The sequence below is a fragment of the Vicugna pacos genome, chromosome 1 (genome assembly GCF_048564905.1).
Source record: "Vicugna pacos chromosome 1, VicPac4, whole genome shotgun sequence".
Classification (NCBI taxonomy): domain Eukaryota; kingdom Metazoa; phylum Chordata; class Mammalia; order Artiodactyla; family Camelidae; genus Vicugna; species Vicugna pacos.
In genome coordinates this window covers 84464564-84481446 of record NC_132987.1, presented here as the reverse complement: position 1 = coordinate 84481446, position 16883 = coordinate 84464564, and the positions used below count along the sequence as shown (strand labels likewise).

The 16883-nt window shown below is 34.5% G+C and overlaps 1 protein-coding gene across 1 annotated transcript in view; it reads right to left on the bottom strand.

Moving 5' to 3' along the window:
* DCBLD2 (discoidin, CUB and LCCL domain containing 2) overlaps positions 1–16883 on the bottom strand; it is an 80238-nt gene that overhangs the window by 44784 nt on the left and 18571 nt on the right. The gene's annotated exons all lie outside the window — the stretch shown is intronic.

Here is a 16883-nt window from a genome sequence, read left to right as displayed (position 1 = left end):
CTTGTAACTAGTAAGTGATTATAGCAAGGTTGCAGAATACAAGGTTAATATATAAAAGTTAATTGCTTTCCTATATATCAACAATGAACAAGTGGAACTTGCAATTAGAAACAGAATACCATTTACATTAGCACCCCTCAAAGTAAAATACTTCCAAAAAAACCTGGAAACATCACATAAATTCTGAATTTCTGGCTTCTCTTGAAAAATAACAAAGAAAAAAGAAAAAGAAAAAGAAACCTGGGCCAGTTTTCCAAATGGCTGTACCTAAGTAACGGCTGTCCCCTTTGAAAGAGAAAGTCACACTCCAGTTTGATATAGCACCCACCATTCCGTAACGTCCCCAATCCTGAAGCTCAGTTATCATTTATGATTGTGGCAATGCTTTACTATAACCTAGTCCATTTCACTCATTTATGTTACCTGTCTAGCCCCTGTTGGCAGTGAGTTTGTATCCACTTGCATAGAGATTAGAGATCTTAAAGTCATCATGCCTCTTCCAATACCCACAGCAACTACACTTTAGGTAGATGATGAACAGCAACCAGTTAAACTCTGGAAGATGGTAAATGAAATATTCTGTATTCAAGACAGGAGAGATCCATCTGATTTTGGATTGACTAGAGGTGGAACAGATACACTCATAAAACTTAAGAAACCTGATTTATGTTCTGTACATAAATTAACTAAATGGAAGGTCATTTAACATACTGAGAGGTGTGCCATGGAACAATGCTCTTCTTAGGAATTTGCAACTTGTAAAGATAAGGTAGAAAACAAGGAATTATTTCCTAGAGCAAAAGCACCATCAATTGTCCACTTCTAATAGATGGAAATGGAACTTGCTTAGAGAACAGCACTCTTTAAGTTACAAACAAACTGATTCAGGAACAAGTTTCTAGTGTCTATGTGCAGAAACACCACTAATCTCAAGAACAAAACTTGGAATTCCAAAAGGAATTCACTTACTGAACATATATTATTCAGCCTCTGAATATCCAGGCACTGAGCTAGGTATGTGCTAGGGATTCAGTGATGAAACTGGACAGGTAAAGTGTTGCCCTCAGAAAACTCAGTGCAGTGGGATGGATATGGCAAGTGCACAGTTGACGCCTCTAAAGTACAGAAGAAGCTACTGTAGTATCTGGAAATGTTAGAGAAGATGTTATCATTAAATAACATCCATCAGCACAGTTTTTGTTTTGTTTTGTTTTGTTTTTTTAAAGTCGGGCTTCAAGAATCACTTGTGCTTGGTGGGTCAGAGTGAGTTGGAATTGCAAAATTTAGCTTCCTGACTTCAGAGTGATTATGTGTTCTCTTTCTGAATGACTAAGATGTCTTCCCATAATGATTTCTCTTATGCTGTGACTAACAGTAAGCTGTTTTGGGCTGGATTTAGCATTAGTTTCAGCTACTTCAAGACTCACCTGCAGAGGACAATGATAAGCGGGTATAGATCTAGTTTCCTTTTAAACAATTCAACTATTGGGTATATATTTAAGAGGACAAGTGAAAATGCTTACTGTTTTAAAAGAATTCAGCAATATCACTAAGAATGGATTTGTCTTTCCTTCTAAGAGATAGTGGTGACGACTTTAAAATTATGTCTCTCTACATCATCATAAAGTTTGATTTCAGGGAAGGTGGCTACTTCAGTGTTATTTTTTCATGAATAAACGACAGATCTAGTATTCGCACATTTTAAAATGACTGACGCAGTAGTCACACGTTTTAAAATGACTAAGGTCCACATGGGAAAGTGCACCTTGACACTTCTACTTCACACCTCATACACAAAGGTCAACTCTGGAGGGACTGAGGATATAAATGTGCAGAAGGGAAGACAAAAAGCTTTACAGGAAAACCTTGAGAACATCTTCATGACCTACAAGTGGGCAAAGATTTTAAAAGTACAAAAAATACTAAATGTGAACACTGAAATTAAGCTAAAATTGATGTCTCCTTATCAAAAGATACAAATAAGGTAGTAAAAAGAACGGCCATAGAAAGAATATTTGAAATACTTATACCTAAAAAGAACCCATAACCAAGAAAAAAAAAAACTACAAATAAGAAAATGATCATACAACAGAAAAAAGGCAAAAAAAAGCTTCACCAGACTCTTCGGAAAAGATACTCATTGGCTAATACATATGAAAAGAGAATAATTTCATTAGCTATCAGGGTAATGCCAAGTGAAGCTACAATGTTGTATCAGTACATACAAAATAGAAAGGTGAAAATAGAAAAAAACAGATTAAAAACTAGAACTCTCTGTGCTTGCTTCAGCAGCACACATACTAAAATTGAATCTCGAAGTCTCATACACTTGAGATGGGGACAAAAAAACATACCCACAGGTGCATTTGGTAGTACCCACTAAAGCAGAACACATGCACACCAGGACCCAGCAATTCCTCTTCCAGATACAGAAGTGAGTACTCATGTTTACCAAGACAGGTAACAGAATGTTCACAGTAAACAATCAGCGCTAGCCAAAAAGTAGTTATATGGTGGATATACCTTGACTTACTTAATTTCCTTACTGTTAGAAATTTAGATTGATTCCAATCTCTATATAGTGAAAAATGTTGCAGTAAACATCTTCCTAACACAACTTTTCTAACTTTTGAAATATTTCTTTAGGAATGGTTTTTAATAGATACTTCCATACTGCTATCCAAAGTGAGCGACACTGACTAATACAGCCTCAATATTTAAAAAAAGGACCAGTTTCACCACAACCATGCCAACATAATATATTACAGTTTTTTTTGTTTTTTAATTTCATTTATTTATTTTTTACTAATCTGAAAGTCAGGGAGCTAATTTACTTAGTTTAAATTTTTTTGCATTTCTTGGTGATTATAAACATAGTTGCCTCTTCCAATATCCTCTTAAAGAATGGCAGTGTGTACAAAAGAGCACAAGTTTTTATCACTATTCATGATGGTAACCAAAGGGTCTTGATAGAAAATTTTACTGCAATCATGTGGGCCAAAATATCCACGAAGCAATACCAATCTTCCCCATCAAATTTTTCTGAGTAGGCTTTTCTTCTCTCTTGTGAAACCACTACTTTAATCGGGAGCTTTAAGACTTTTACTTTGGAAAATCACCCAACTTCTGGACAGAAGAGAGCTCTACATTCTGCTTCTATTTCTTAATAAAAACTCTTGAAGAGATAGTGACTCAAGGTCCTGGCTCTTATTAAGCTGACAGCTTCTTTCAGGGCAGCTGGCAGAGTTTCTCATACCAAGTGTAATAATGTAAAAAGCAATGAGTCATAATGTGTAGAATTCAGCAAAACCAGATGAGTTTCCAAGCATCACAGGTGAGACATACACAGCACATCAAGACATTTCTTTCAAAGATTTTCTGGAAAAATAAACTTGTCACCACTTAGGAAATGTCAAAGACCTTCATATTTCCTGTAAGGGCTCACAAATAGGAATTCTCAGATGGGATCAGTATCACACAGTAGGTTGTTTTATCGAGCTGAATGCTGATGAGATATGAGACAGCTGTCAATTCCTCACTGACCTGCTTTAAAACATTAGAGGAAACATTCTCAAGTAATGACATCATTTAGAGAGACAAAGCTTTAGCCTTTCCTCTCTGTTCTAGGCCACAATCCGGCTTGACCATTCCAGGATACAAAGATTCACTAAGGTCTTTCAAATTGTATATGGATTCTGTACTTTCAATGCAATGCAAACAACCTCATATGATGCTTCTGCATTAGGAACAAATCCAAGTTAAATTTAAGGTCCCATCAAGCCTTCTAAAGGAAAACATCCACAGTAACCAATGTATTTTCATGATGAACAGATGTGAGATGCCTTTAGCCTTCCTGACTTCATGTTTTCACAGGCCAGGACTTTATCTCACATGAAATTCTGTGGCTCTTACATCTATCAGATGCAAAAGAGCCTTAATCATTAATATTAGATATTACTTCTTTAATTCCTGCCTATAGAAAACTATTCTAAATGTAAAATGTTCACAATGATGGTCATATCGTAATACTCTTACTTCTTTCAAATGAAACAATACTTAACATTTTAACTTGACATAAAATAATTATTCCTTTACAAAGACAACTTAAAAACAGGAAAACACTCAAAGAACAAAATTTATTTTCTTTTCACAAGGGTCACTGATCCCTAAAGCATTTCAATGGATTTTATGGAGTCTAAAAATAACTTAAGTGGTAAAGGTTAATGAAAGACTCATTGTGGGAGACAATCAAGATATCCCATGCACAGCCAGAAAATACTGAGAAAAAAAAATCCACCAGTAAATGAGAGCATTGACTTCAGAGAAGGTACTTAAAGGCACAAAAATTCCACACTGGGCAACTTTTAGAAAGGAAATAGTTTGGTGGGAGAATTAGGTTAAGAGTAACAGAGAGATATACTTTAGAAACTGTATGGAAAAGGGGGGGTCAAAACAAGATGGGGAATTTTAGGATCCTACAAGATTAAAAAAATGAAGGGAGAAAAAAAGGATACACAACACCTCCCCCACTACAGCTTCTTAAAAGAAAAAAACTTACTGACATAAAAGGGCTATCAGGAACCTATCATGTACAACATACACAGCTTATAAACCACTGCAAACCACCAGCGGTGTTGACAGAAATACTAAGGCACAGTCTTTAATTTAAAAATATAATTAAAAAAAAATGAGACTCTCAACAATTCGGTTTTCGATAACCCCTTCACTCCAAAAAACAATGGTAAAGCAGAAGGAAGCTATAACACAACATCAAATTAAATGTCCTCAAACAAGCAACTGGGGATATAATAAAACAACCTGAAACAGAAATTCAAAAACTAAGAACAGAAGTGAACAAAAAAATAGAAAAAAAAAAGTTGGCTGATCTCAGAAAGGAAATATAAAAAATGACAAAATCATATCAGAAATGAAGAATATATTACAAGGTACACAAGGAATAACAGACTCTAATGAAAACATGATAATGCTGAAGAAGAAAACAGAATGAAAAAGAAATTTTAAAAAGTAAAAAGGATCAGTGAGAACGTGGTTTAAATGAATGTGGTTGAAATGGCAGAGGTCCAGTTTTCTTATAATTAAGGTGTCTAAGAAAGGTACACAAGACAGTGGAACAGAAATATTAAAACCATAATCCAAGAAAAGTTGAATCTACATACTCATTGGATACAGTAAAAACTAACCAACAATGATAAACTTCTATACATATCCTTGTAAAACTATTTGACTTTAAAGATAAAGACTCCTCACAGCCTCTATATAAAGATTAAATAAAAGTAAGGGAATTCAACTAGTATCAAACTCTTCAAAAAACAATATAAAAAACCAGGCAATAAAACTCAAGAAGTTTTTTTTAAAAACTCAAAGAATAAACATGTGAATCAAGAAGTTATATATATAAAATCAAGATGACCCTCAAGTCTCAAAGTAATAAAAAATTTAAAAATAAAGTTTTAAATGTTCAAGATAATATGAAAATGAATATATGTATATTCATGTATGACTGAAAAATTGTGCTGTACACCAGAAATTGACACAACATTGTAAACTGACTATAACTCAATAAAAAAAAAATGCAAGATTTTCTCCACCCATAAACCCTTCTTAAGGAATCAATCTATTCAAAGATGAACTTCATCCACTCAAGATATAACTGGGAGAAACTAAGCAAGAAGACTGCCAGCGAGCATTTAAAATATTTAAATACTAATCTAGGAAAGTTAGAGATGGGCTGAAGAATAGGACATTATATGATTTAGGCTATATGTTCATGTTTTGTCAGAGTGAAAAATGGGGAAAGAAGGGAGAGGAAAAGAGTGAAGTAGACTAGTTCACTGAATGTTACATGAGTAATAGGTAGAGTAACTGGTAATTGGTAGGAGTTAAAGGACACCACTAAAAATAGACAAATCAGATAGTAAAAGATTAAGACAACAGGGGACTACAGGCATCTAAGAAAGTGAAATTGAAAGGTAACACTTAAAACTATAAAACTTATTAAACTCCAAAAGAAGTTTAAATATAGAAGACAACAACATAAAGAAATAAACACAGCAAATGCAATACACGTGATTGTAACTTAAAATAATATGAAAGAGTTGAGACAAAACATTTCAGTTTAAAAACAGGTGCAGATGGGTTTAACTCACTCAGTTACTTTAAAAAATACTTCCCATCTGGTTCACAAAGACCCCAAAATCTGTTATATGCAAGAAATACACCCCAAACAAGATGATTCAGAAAGGCTAAAAATAAAGGAATGAACAGACAGGTATACCTAGCAAATAAATACAATAAGAGATAAGGAGGAGGGTGTCTATGTGATACTGATGTCAGAGAAAGAAGAATGCAAACTAAGAAGTATGAAACATGACAGAGGAGAAACTTTTTAATGCTAGAAATCACAGTTTAAAATGAAAATATTACAATTAAGACTAGCTATGCAACGACACTGTAACCACCTTTATAAAAGCAAAAACCCAAAAAAATGAAGAAAGAATAAAGACACTAAGAGATCAAATGGATAAAAATATGGATACAGAAAACCTAAACAGCACAAAAAGGTCTTTTGGATGCATATCAAACTTTATATCTTGATATTAGAGAATAAACCTCAAATATACATGGAACATTCACAAAAGTGAATATATATTAAGTTTTACAGAAAATATAAGCAAATACAAATACAACAATGATTTCCAACTACAATGCAATAAAACTAAAAAAATTTAAACAGTAACAAAGAAAGGTACCCCCAACTGGAAATAAATCTATTATTTATCCAAGAATAAATAATTTAAAATGATTACTGGATAAAAGGGAAATACAGAACAAAATAACAGAATTCCTAAAAGATAAGGATTATACCATGAATCAATCTGTGGTATATCAATCTTAAATATGTGATCAAAGTAAAATCCATAGCTTTAGACACTTTTATCAAGAGAAATGAAAGAATAAATATAAGTGAATTAAATTCCTTGCCAAAAGCTAGGAGTTAAACAACAAAATAAGCCAAAGCAAGCATAATGAAGAAAATAATAGAAGAAAATAAAGTAACAATGAAACCAGAAAAAGAGATGAATAAGGTAGAACAGAGAAAGAATGCTCTAACTACAAGTAATAAATCAAAATCCATTTTTTGAAAAAAACTGAAATAGGCAAACCACTAGCTAACAATCGAAGAGGGGGATAAAAGAGAGAAAGCACACATATACAAAATAAGAAATGAGGAGGAAATAGCCAGAGAAATAACAGTGAAATAATCATTAGGAAAAAATCATAAGAATCTATTTTACAGACATCAATACAAATAAGTTTGAAGACCTAGTTGAAATTAGTAACGTGTCTGGCAAATAGTTTACTAAAACTGAATTCCTTAGAAATAGAATGCTGAAACAGATCATTCTCCTTAAAAGAAATAAAGAAAGCTATTAGGAGTTACCCTACCAAAAAACCACCAGGCCCTGATAGTTTCACAGAACGAAGCCTTCTAAGACTAGCTTGTTCAAATGCTATCTAAATTTTTCTGAAGAGAAAAGGAAGGAAAACTTTTTATTTAATATGTAACATCAATAACTAAATCTGAAAAAGATAATACAAAATGAATTGTACACAAATTATCTATCACTTAGTATTTTAAAAAATACTATACAGACTATTAGGAAACAGAATCCAATACCATATTAAAAGAATGACACATCATATCCAAGTACTATTTATTTCAGGAATGCAAACTTGGTTCAACATTAAGGAATCCATTAATAATACACATACTAATAGAGTCTAAGGAGAAAAATCATACAATCATCTAGATGCTAAAAAAGGCTTCCATCAAAATTCAACACTTTCCTAATGAAAAACACTCAAGAAAAAGAAATCAAGGGATATTTCCTGCTATGGACTCAATGTATCCCCGCAAATTCATATACATTGAAGTCTTAACCCCTAATGTGACTGTATGTGTAGACACAGCCTTTATGGAGATAATTAAGGTTAAATGAGGTCCTAAGGGTGGGGTCCTATTCTGATAAGACCAGTTTCCTTGTAAGAAGAGACAGAAAATTTGCTCTCCCTCTCCCTCTGGGACTTCTAGTCTCCAGAAACTGTGAGAAAACAAATTTCTCTTGTTTAAGCCATCTAGTCTGTGGTATTTTGTTATGGCAGCCTGAGCTAAGACGCTTACTTCACATTCCCGCTAAGATCAGGAACGAGGAAAAAGGGTGCCCACTGCCTCCACTGCCATTTAGCCAAGTACTGACGGGTGGTATTAGCCGATGTGATTAGGTAAGAGAAACGAATCACAGGCATGAGAACTGGAAAAGTAGTAGTAAAACTACCTCTATTTGCAGATGAGACGGTGCACCTAGAAATCCCTAGAAACTGAGTGATAAAACTAATCAAAACAATAAAAAACCCGGTAAAGTAACAGAACATAAAATCAACATACAGAAAGAAATCAACAGTCTCCATGTAATTAGGAACTAGTTAGAGGACACAATGTCAAAACAAAAACACCTCCACTTACAGTACCAACAAAGAAAAAATAGTTAGAAATAATTTTAGCAAAAAATATGTAAAACTTACATGAGAAAAAGTTTAAAACACTCCTGAAAGTCAACAAAATTAGATTTGAACAAATGGAGGAAAAGGGAGCTCTTGTCCTTGATCAGGATGACACAACATCATAAAGACAATTTATAAACAACTTAATCCCAATAAAAAAGACTAACAAACATTTTTATGAAGTTGGACAAGTTGATAGATAAATTAACAGGCAAGAACAGCCAGGAAAACACTAAAAGTGAACATCCATGGAAACAGTCTAGGCCCATCAGACATTACGAAACACACTATAAAGCCTCTATAATAAAAACTGTGAGGTTCTAGTATGTGACTGAATAGACCAGTGGAACACAATAAAAAGTCCAGAAACAGATACCAAGTGCATACAGAATACAGAATTTGCATATATGACAGAGGTAGGATTTTTTAAACCGTTGGGGCAAAGGTAGACTTTTAAATACATGATACTAGGAAACATAGCTAGTCATCTGGAAAAAATAAAATTAGATCCACGCTTCATGCCATACAAGGGAATACCCCCAAATGGACCAGGGATCTTAAAGCAACAACAACAACAACAACAACAAAAACCACTTAAATGTATCAGAAAGAAACATGGGTAAATTTATGTTTAAAGGGGATATAGGAAGAGACTTTCCAATTATGACTCAGAGTCCAGATGAAAAAGACCGATAAACTTACTACATTCAAAAAATTTTTTGCACAGCAAAAAACCTACTTTAAACAAGCTTCATGAACCAAGTCAAAAGGCAACCAACAAACTAGGAGGAATTGCAGCACATATCACATAAAGGCTAGTATCACTAGTAATAAAAGAATTCCTAATACCTGAGAGAAACAAAGACCAAAAAAACCTGGCAGAAAGGCAACAACATGGACAAAAAGGTTTTTTTTTTACAAAATGAACCTTCACCATATTGGAAAAAAAAAGGCTCAACTTTAACTCACAGTGAGAGAAATGCACAGTACAACTATACTGGGTTACCATTTCTCACCTATCAATTGGCAAAACTTAAAAAGCATGACAACACACACACTGTGAGCAAGGCTGTGGAAAAATGAGCATTCTTATGCATTGCTGGTGGAGGGGCAAATTGGCATAACCCTTGTAGAGGGGAACTTGGCAACAGCTAACAAAGCTATATATATATGTGTGTGTGTGTGAGTGAGTGTGTGTGTGTGTGTGTGTGTGTGTGTGTATATATATTTACCTTCTGAATCAATAATTACACTTCAGGACAGGAACTTACTCTGAAGATACATGTCCAAGAATACAAAAACACATATGCATTAAGTTATTTATGGCAGCATTGTTTGTAACTGTAAAATACTGGAAGCAATCTATATATTCAAACATAAATAAGTGGTTAAATAAACCGTTAAGTACATTCACACTAAGGAGTTCTCTGCGACTGTAGAACAGTTGAGGACTATCTCCATGAACTGGTGTGGAATGATTTCCAGGAAATCATTTAAGTGGGGAAAAAAAAGCAAAGCAGGAAAGAATATCAATAGCATATTACATTTTGTATAAGAAGGGGAAATAAGAAAACCTAATACGTCGTCTGTACAAAAAACAAAGTAGAAAAGATAAAATGAAGACACGCAATTGGTTAGCTAGGTGGAGATGGGGTGGAAGGACAGAAGAAACGGAGTGCTGTGGGGAGGTATGCTACTTATCTAAGTATATCTTTTTGTACAGTTCTAACTCTGAGAAACACATTAACGTTTCACATATTCAACAAAAGAAAAAAGAAACTAACAAAAACAGAGAAAAAAACTAAAATGGAATATGAACAGAAGTAAATGAACCAAACCATATTACAAATGGATAAATAACCACACTGGGGCACAGGAGGTGGTGGGCGAAAACTAGCCCAGTTTTGAACACAGCATTTAGACTAAATTGTCTTTAGGTTAAGACTAAGCAAATATGGATTCTAGGTAGCAGGCTTCTTTGCTTCAGAAGCATGGATTAATAATTCAATTCTGAAACTATTTTCTGTGCATTACAGCACTAAACAAGGAAGTAAAATAAGTATCTATACTGCAGACAACAAGACCTAGATATATCACTCTCAGAGACGTGATTACCAATACCAAAAGGGACGGGAAAGAATGAACCCTGTGATGCTGGATTAGGATTAAAGGTATGAACTCATGCTTTTTAATAAATATTGGTAGATACACATACAAAAATAATGTATATACATTTATATACCTAAGTACATATATACATAAGTTTATCTACTAAATCTATCTGTAGATAGGGCATGGCAGCCAACTAGCCCAAACTTAGAGACGAGGTTTTGTTTTTTTTTTTAAATTGAAGTATAGTCAGTTACAGTGTGTCAATTTCTGGTGTACAGCACAATGTCCCAGTCATGCATATACATACATATATTCGTTTTCATATTCTTTTTCATTAAAGGTTACTACAAGATACTGAATATAGTTCCCTGTGCTGTACAGAAGAGAGACCAGATATTGATTTCTTTTTTTTTTTTAATTAAAGTATAGTCAGTTTACAATGTTGTGTTAATTTCTGGTATACAGCATAGTGATTCAGTTAAACATTTATATATTCCTTTTCATATTCTTTTTCATTAAAGGTTACTACAAGATATTGAATATAGTTCCCTGTGCTATACAATAGGACTTTGTTGTTTACCTATTTTATATATAGTAATTAGTACCTGCAAATCCTAAACTCCCAATTTATCTCTCTCCATCCCTCCCCTTTGCCCTCTGGTAACCACAATTTTGTTTTCTACATCTGTGAGTCTGTTTCTGTTTTATAAATAAGCTCATTTGTCTCATTTTTTTAGATACCACATATAAGTGATATCATATGGTATTTTTCTTTCTCTTCTGGCTTATTTTACTTAGAATGACAATTTCCAGGTCCATCCATGTTGCCACAAATTTTATTCTTTTTACTCATTACTTCTAATACCATTTTTCACTAAAAAAAGAAACAGGATCCCTGAAGAAATGGCTGATTTCAGGACTAGGGTAGCACAAGTAGAAGATAAATCTAGAATATCCTGTGTCAGACTAGAAAGAAGTACTTAAAGAATGATAAGGACACCACAAAAGGATACAGGAGCCAGCTTGAAGAGGCTCCTACTGGAAATTTGGGACAATTTGAGAGATCAAAATAAAGGATAATAAAGGATGCTATACAATGGACTAACATTAAGAATCCGTGAGTCCACACTGATATAAATAAACGGGAGAGAAGGAAAAGTTCACTTCTTCAGTAGGAAAAAACCTAATAAACATGGAAGGAATGATGAGATTAGAAAATCACCACCTGACGACTATAACAACTGATTCACACAAGAATCATGAATGGATGCCAAAACTAGTGGGTTCAAGTTTGATGAGTAACAGAGCACTCAAATCATTTCAAAGAATTTCCCACAAGATGCATAATGTTTATGAAGGGAAACATAGCTACAGTAGTAAAAATTTGGGAGACAGCACCTTAGCTGAGATCAAAGTTAACATCACCAGTAATGGGACAAACCAACATCGTGAGCCTCCTGACAGGAAACACTGAGAACAACACTTCTGTGGCATTCCTGCAAAAGTCTGTAACCTGAATTTAATCATAAAGAAACCTCAGAAAATTCGAATTAAGAAATATCCTAGAAAATAACTGGCCCTCCTATTTTAAAAAAATGTCAACATAACGAACTTAAGGAGAGACCAAGGAACTGTCCTCTCCTTTAATCTCCAGAGTAATGGAGACTAAGAAGACGTGACAACTTAATGCAATGCGTAATCTGAGAATTTCTTTTGCTATAAAGGACATTATTTGTATAACTGGTGAAATCAAAGTAACATTCATAGTGTAGTCCTGATAGTATAAGTTTCCTTAATTTTGGTAACTGCTCTGTGGTCATATAAAGAGAATGCCCTAATTTTTAGGAAATAAACACTTAATATACAGAGGTGAAAGAACATCATGTCTGAAAGCTACTCTCCGTTTAGGAAAAAATACATGTGTCAGAGGGAGCGATAAAGCAAATGTGGTAAAATGGTAACACTTGGAAAATATGGGTGAAATGTTTATGGAAATTATCCCATTTTTGCAACTCTTCTATTTAGTCTGAAGTTATGTCAAAATAAATAGCTAAAAGAAGAAAGTTAACATTTACTAAAAAGTTGCTTGTTTCAACAGTTTAGGGTAAGGGGACCATGTAGTAAAAGATTAAGGAGTAAGAGCTGGTATCTATTACTCTAAGAAGCTACAGTCTAGTGGTTGAGATTACAGACCTTGCTATTAGCCAGACCTCAGTTCAAGTCCCAGCTCTGCCTATGTAACTTAGGGCAAGTTGCTGATCTTCTCTGATCTTCTAGGTATCTGTTTTATGGAAATAATGTATAGAATTCTTGTAGGATTCAATGAAATCAAGCATGTCAAGGGCTTACGGTGACTAACACCAATTCTGGAGCCAGACTGCTTACATTTGAATCCCACTTGGCAACAGGGATTGTGTGACCTTGGGAAAGTTATTCAACCTCTCCATGCCTCAGATCTCTTATCAAAATGGGGCTGATAAAAGTATTTATCTCAAGGGTTCTTGTGAAGACTAAGTAAGTTAATTGAAAAAAGTGATTTGAGCAGTACCTGACACATAGAAAGCACTGCATGCCTGGTAGTTATTTTCATTATTAGCTTGAGCCTCTAAAGAATAAGAATTCAAAAAAATATTAGCCATCATTATCATCATTGAATACCTAATATCATCATCACTATGGCTTTTTCAAGAGGGTTAGTGGTGAAGAGAAAGAAAATTTATGTTTTCTCTCAAACTAGGAAGACCTAAGCATATTATAGAGAGTGGGACAAACAATACAGAAAGAGAAACTTTTCTGAAAACACAACAGACATAGAATCATTTACAAAACGAAGCCCTGAGGACCTCAGTTTCCCTCTTTACAAATACCATCTGAATATTTAAGAGACATAATTTTAAAAGGTACCTTGGGGGAAGGTACAAGACAGAATGTACATCTTTAAACTTTGGACACATAGATACACTTTTACATTTTTCTACAGAACGCATTTTCCTTTAATAGCTACTAGGCTTTAAAATACTTAGCTTCTCTTTTAGAGAGATCCACCTACATCTCCCTCGTCCCCAAAAAAGTTCATTTAAAATGGAAATTTTAAGCAAAATCCAGAAAGAAAATATATAAAACAGAGTAGAAAAAAGTTACAGATAAGCAAAGATTTTTCTTTTTAATGTGTTTTTAAATTTCATCTTTGGACTAATTATCAACAATACTCATTGGGGAAATGATGCTAGTAGATCTATGGACCAATATAAAAAGATGTCTAAATACTAAAAGAGAAAAAAACAAGCGGCAAAATAGTTTGGAGATATTTATATTTGTATAGAAAAAGTTAAGATTAATAATAAATGAAACTTTTTTCTTTAATTTTCATCTTTGCAGAACCACTATGTCTCAGACATCAGAGATTAAAGAATAATCAAAATGAAAAACTCAAGGCACAATGGGATTCTCATTCCAACACAATCTGCCTAAAAAAGGGACAGAATTCAGATCTAGAGAGAGTCTTAATTCCATCACTGAACACATCCTGACTGTCTATGAAATGAGTACCACTAATTTTACAAAGATTTCTAGATAGTTTAGCAATTTAGAAAGTTGTTACATGAAAGGTGATACATACATTATTGCCCATTCTAAGACAACAGGAAATAACTGTCCAAATGCTAAGTAAACCAAAAATGCTTTCTCAGTTAAAACACGTTCTAATGAACTTACGATTTTAAAAAATTATTCCTTTTGTAACCACTCTTCCTTTCACTTTCTTTTCTTGATTATTCCATACCATCTCTCAGGGTAAAAAAAAAAAAATCATTAAAATTAACACCTATTGGGAAAAAAAACCAAGATTTATACCAAAATGGAACTATTTTTATGGGAAAATGCAGCTCATTGGAACCTGCCTCTTTTCATAAGGGACACTGAGAAAAGATGACACAGGAAACAGGATTCTTTACCATCACTGCAATATTGATGCCCTCATGCATTTGTTTCCAGCCTGTAATTCTCAGCATATCTACCTTAACCAGAACATTAAACAACTATTCTGGAATGACCTTTATTTCTCTGCCACGTCAGCAAAGTTACCTTTCTACCACTCACCACAGACTGCTCTCAAATGGAGGACCAGCAGTATGTGGTGTGTGCTGATGGGGGGCCGAAGTAAAACCCAACAGGAACCATCATCACTTAGTCCCATGACCTTTCCACAGCCTTGCGCTCACTTATATGAAGAGAGTCAAGGAAAACAGAAACAATGGAAATAAGGGAGGGCTGAGGAGTGCACACCTCCTACACCCCAGGCACTGGCAGGTATTTCATTTACTCTTCCTCCAGCACAGGGGATGGGTCGAAAGTCTGGGCCAACCACCTGTAGAAAGACTCTCAGTAAACCCTGGGGCTGCGGTAAGAACCCAGTGAATGATTTAAAGCCTGTGCTCAACATTTTTCCCGTGCCACTCTTCCCCTCCAGCAACAGTGACCCTACTTGTCCCGATATATAATACTCTTGCCTTCTATTAAAAAAAAAAAAAGGCACCTTTCATCATGGAAATTTTCAAAACTACATCAAATTAGAGAGAGGAGTGTAATCACCCTACATACCCACAGCTCAGCTTTTTCACCCGCCATTCTGCTTTCCCCCGGCCCTCTTCCTTTTTTTCCCTATGAAACCTTTAAAAACAAATCCAAGAGATTTTGTTTGAACTTCAGAAAGTCTCTAAAAAGCCAGATCTTAAATTTAAAAAAATAACATTATCGCATCAGAAGAACTATTCTTGATTGTCACTGAACGCCCAAATCCTCTTAAAATTTCTCTGCTTATCTTAAACGTATCTTCCACTTAGCTTGACTCAAGATCCAAACAAGGTCCACACATTACTTTTGGAAGACGTAGCTCTTAGTGAATGACAGTTTCCTCGACCTCCTCCCTGTCCTTATTTTAAATGCCATTTTTATATAGCCTTTATTGCTGACAAATTGTGTTTCTCTAGCTCCTTCATTTCCTGTAAACTGCTAAGGCTTTGGTCTGATTGTGGTTCACCTTTTTTCACTGTTGCTGCAAGACTGTTAGTCTTGTAGTGCTGTTTGCTCCCTACTGCATCACCTCAGGAGGCATTTAATACCCAGTTGTCTTCAGGTAGTGTTAGAATAAAGTGTTTTCTAGATCCTTAGGCAATGTGAGTTCCTAAAAGCTTTCTAAGACCATATATTCATGCCCATATGCACGTGGTGATCAAGGATCCAGGTCAATCAAGAGTTGACTGGGAGACAACAGACATTATCAATCAGTAGCCAGGCAAGCAGGCCAGGAATCATTCCTCTCATAGGTAAGAGGCCAGAAAGTGGAGAACAGATGAAGCATTTGACTAGAGAGGGAGAGGAGGCCAGAGCATGAACATGATGTTTAAAGAAAAAGATACTGGGTTCCAGATATAGCTCTAAAAGACATTTTACACATTTGTACCAATAAATCTTTCCAAATAAACTCACAGAGGATTTTACAGTTCTTTATTTTATGATGTTAGTTCACCAAGATAGCCTTATAAATTTTTCTACCTTTCTTGCTTAAGAGAAAAATGATCATCTCTAAGCCAAAGGTTCTCAACTTGACTACAAAGTAGATTCTCCTGGGAAGCCTTTAAAATACTGAGGTGTGGATCCCACTCAATCAATTCTGATTCAACTGCTCAAGGATGACGACCACATATATATTTATAAGTCTTTCCAGGTGACTCTAATATGCAGCCATTATTGAGAACCACTGCTCTGAGCTAAAAATAAAGGCAACAGCAGCTAATATTTACTAAGCATATATTATGTGCTAGGTACTATTCTAAGCACTTCCCATGTACTAGTTCACTTTACACGTGAGGAAACAGAGATCAGGTTAACTTGCCCAAGGTCACACAGCAAGCTAACAGCAGAGTTAATATTTAATATTAGGAAGTTTGGGTCCAAAAATCCATGCTCTTAATCATCATGAAACACTGACTCCTGAGCATGAATTATACTTGTATTCTTTAACTGCAAATAAAGTGATCAAAGAAAAACAAAACAAACAGAGATAATTAACTTCCTTCTGCTTAGAAAAAGTACTGGCATATTGTTGCAAAGGTATCAACACAGGCTTACTAAAAAGTAACTAAACAGACAAGAATCTTCTCTTCCCAAAAGAAGATTCAAATTTGAGA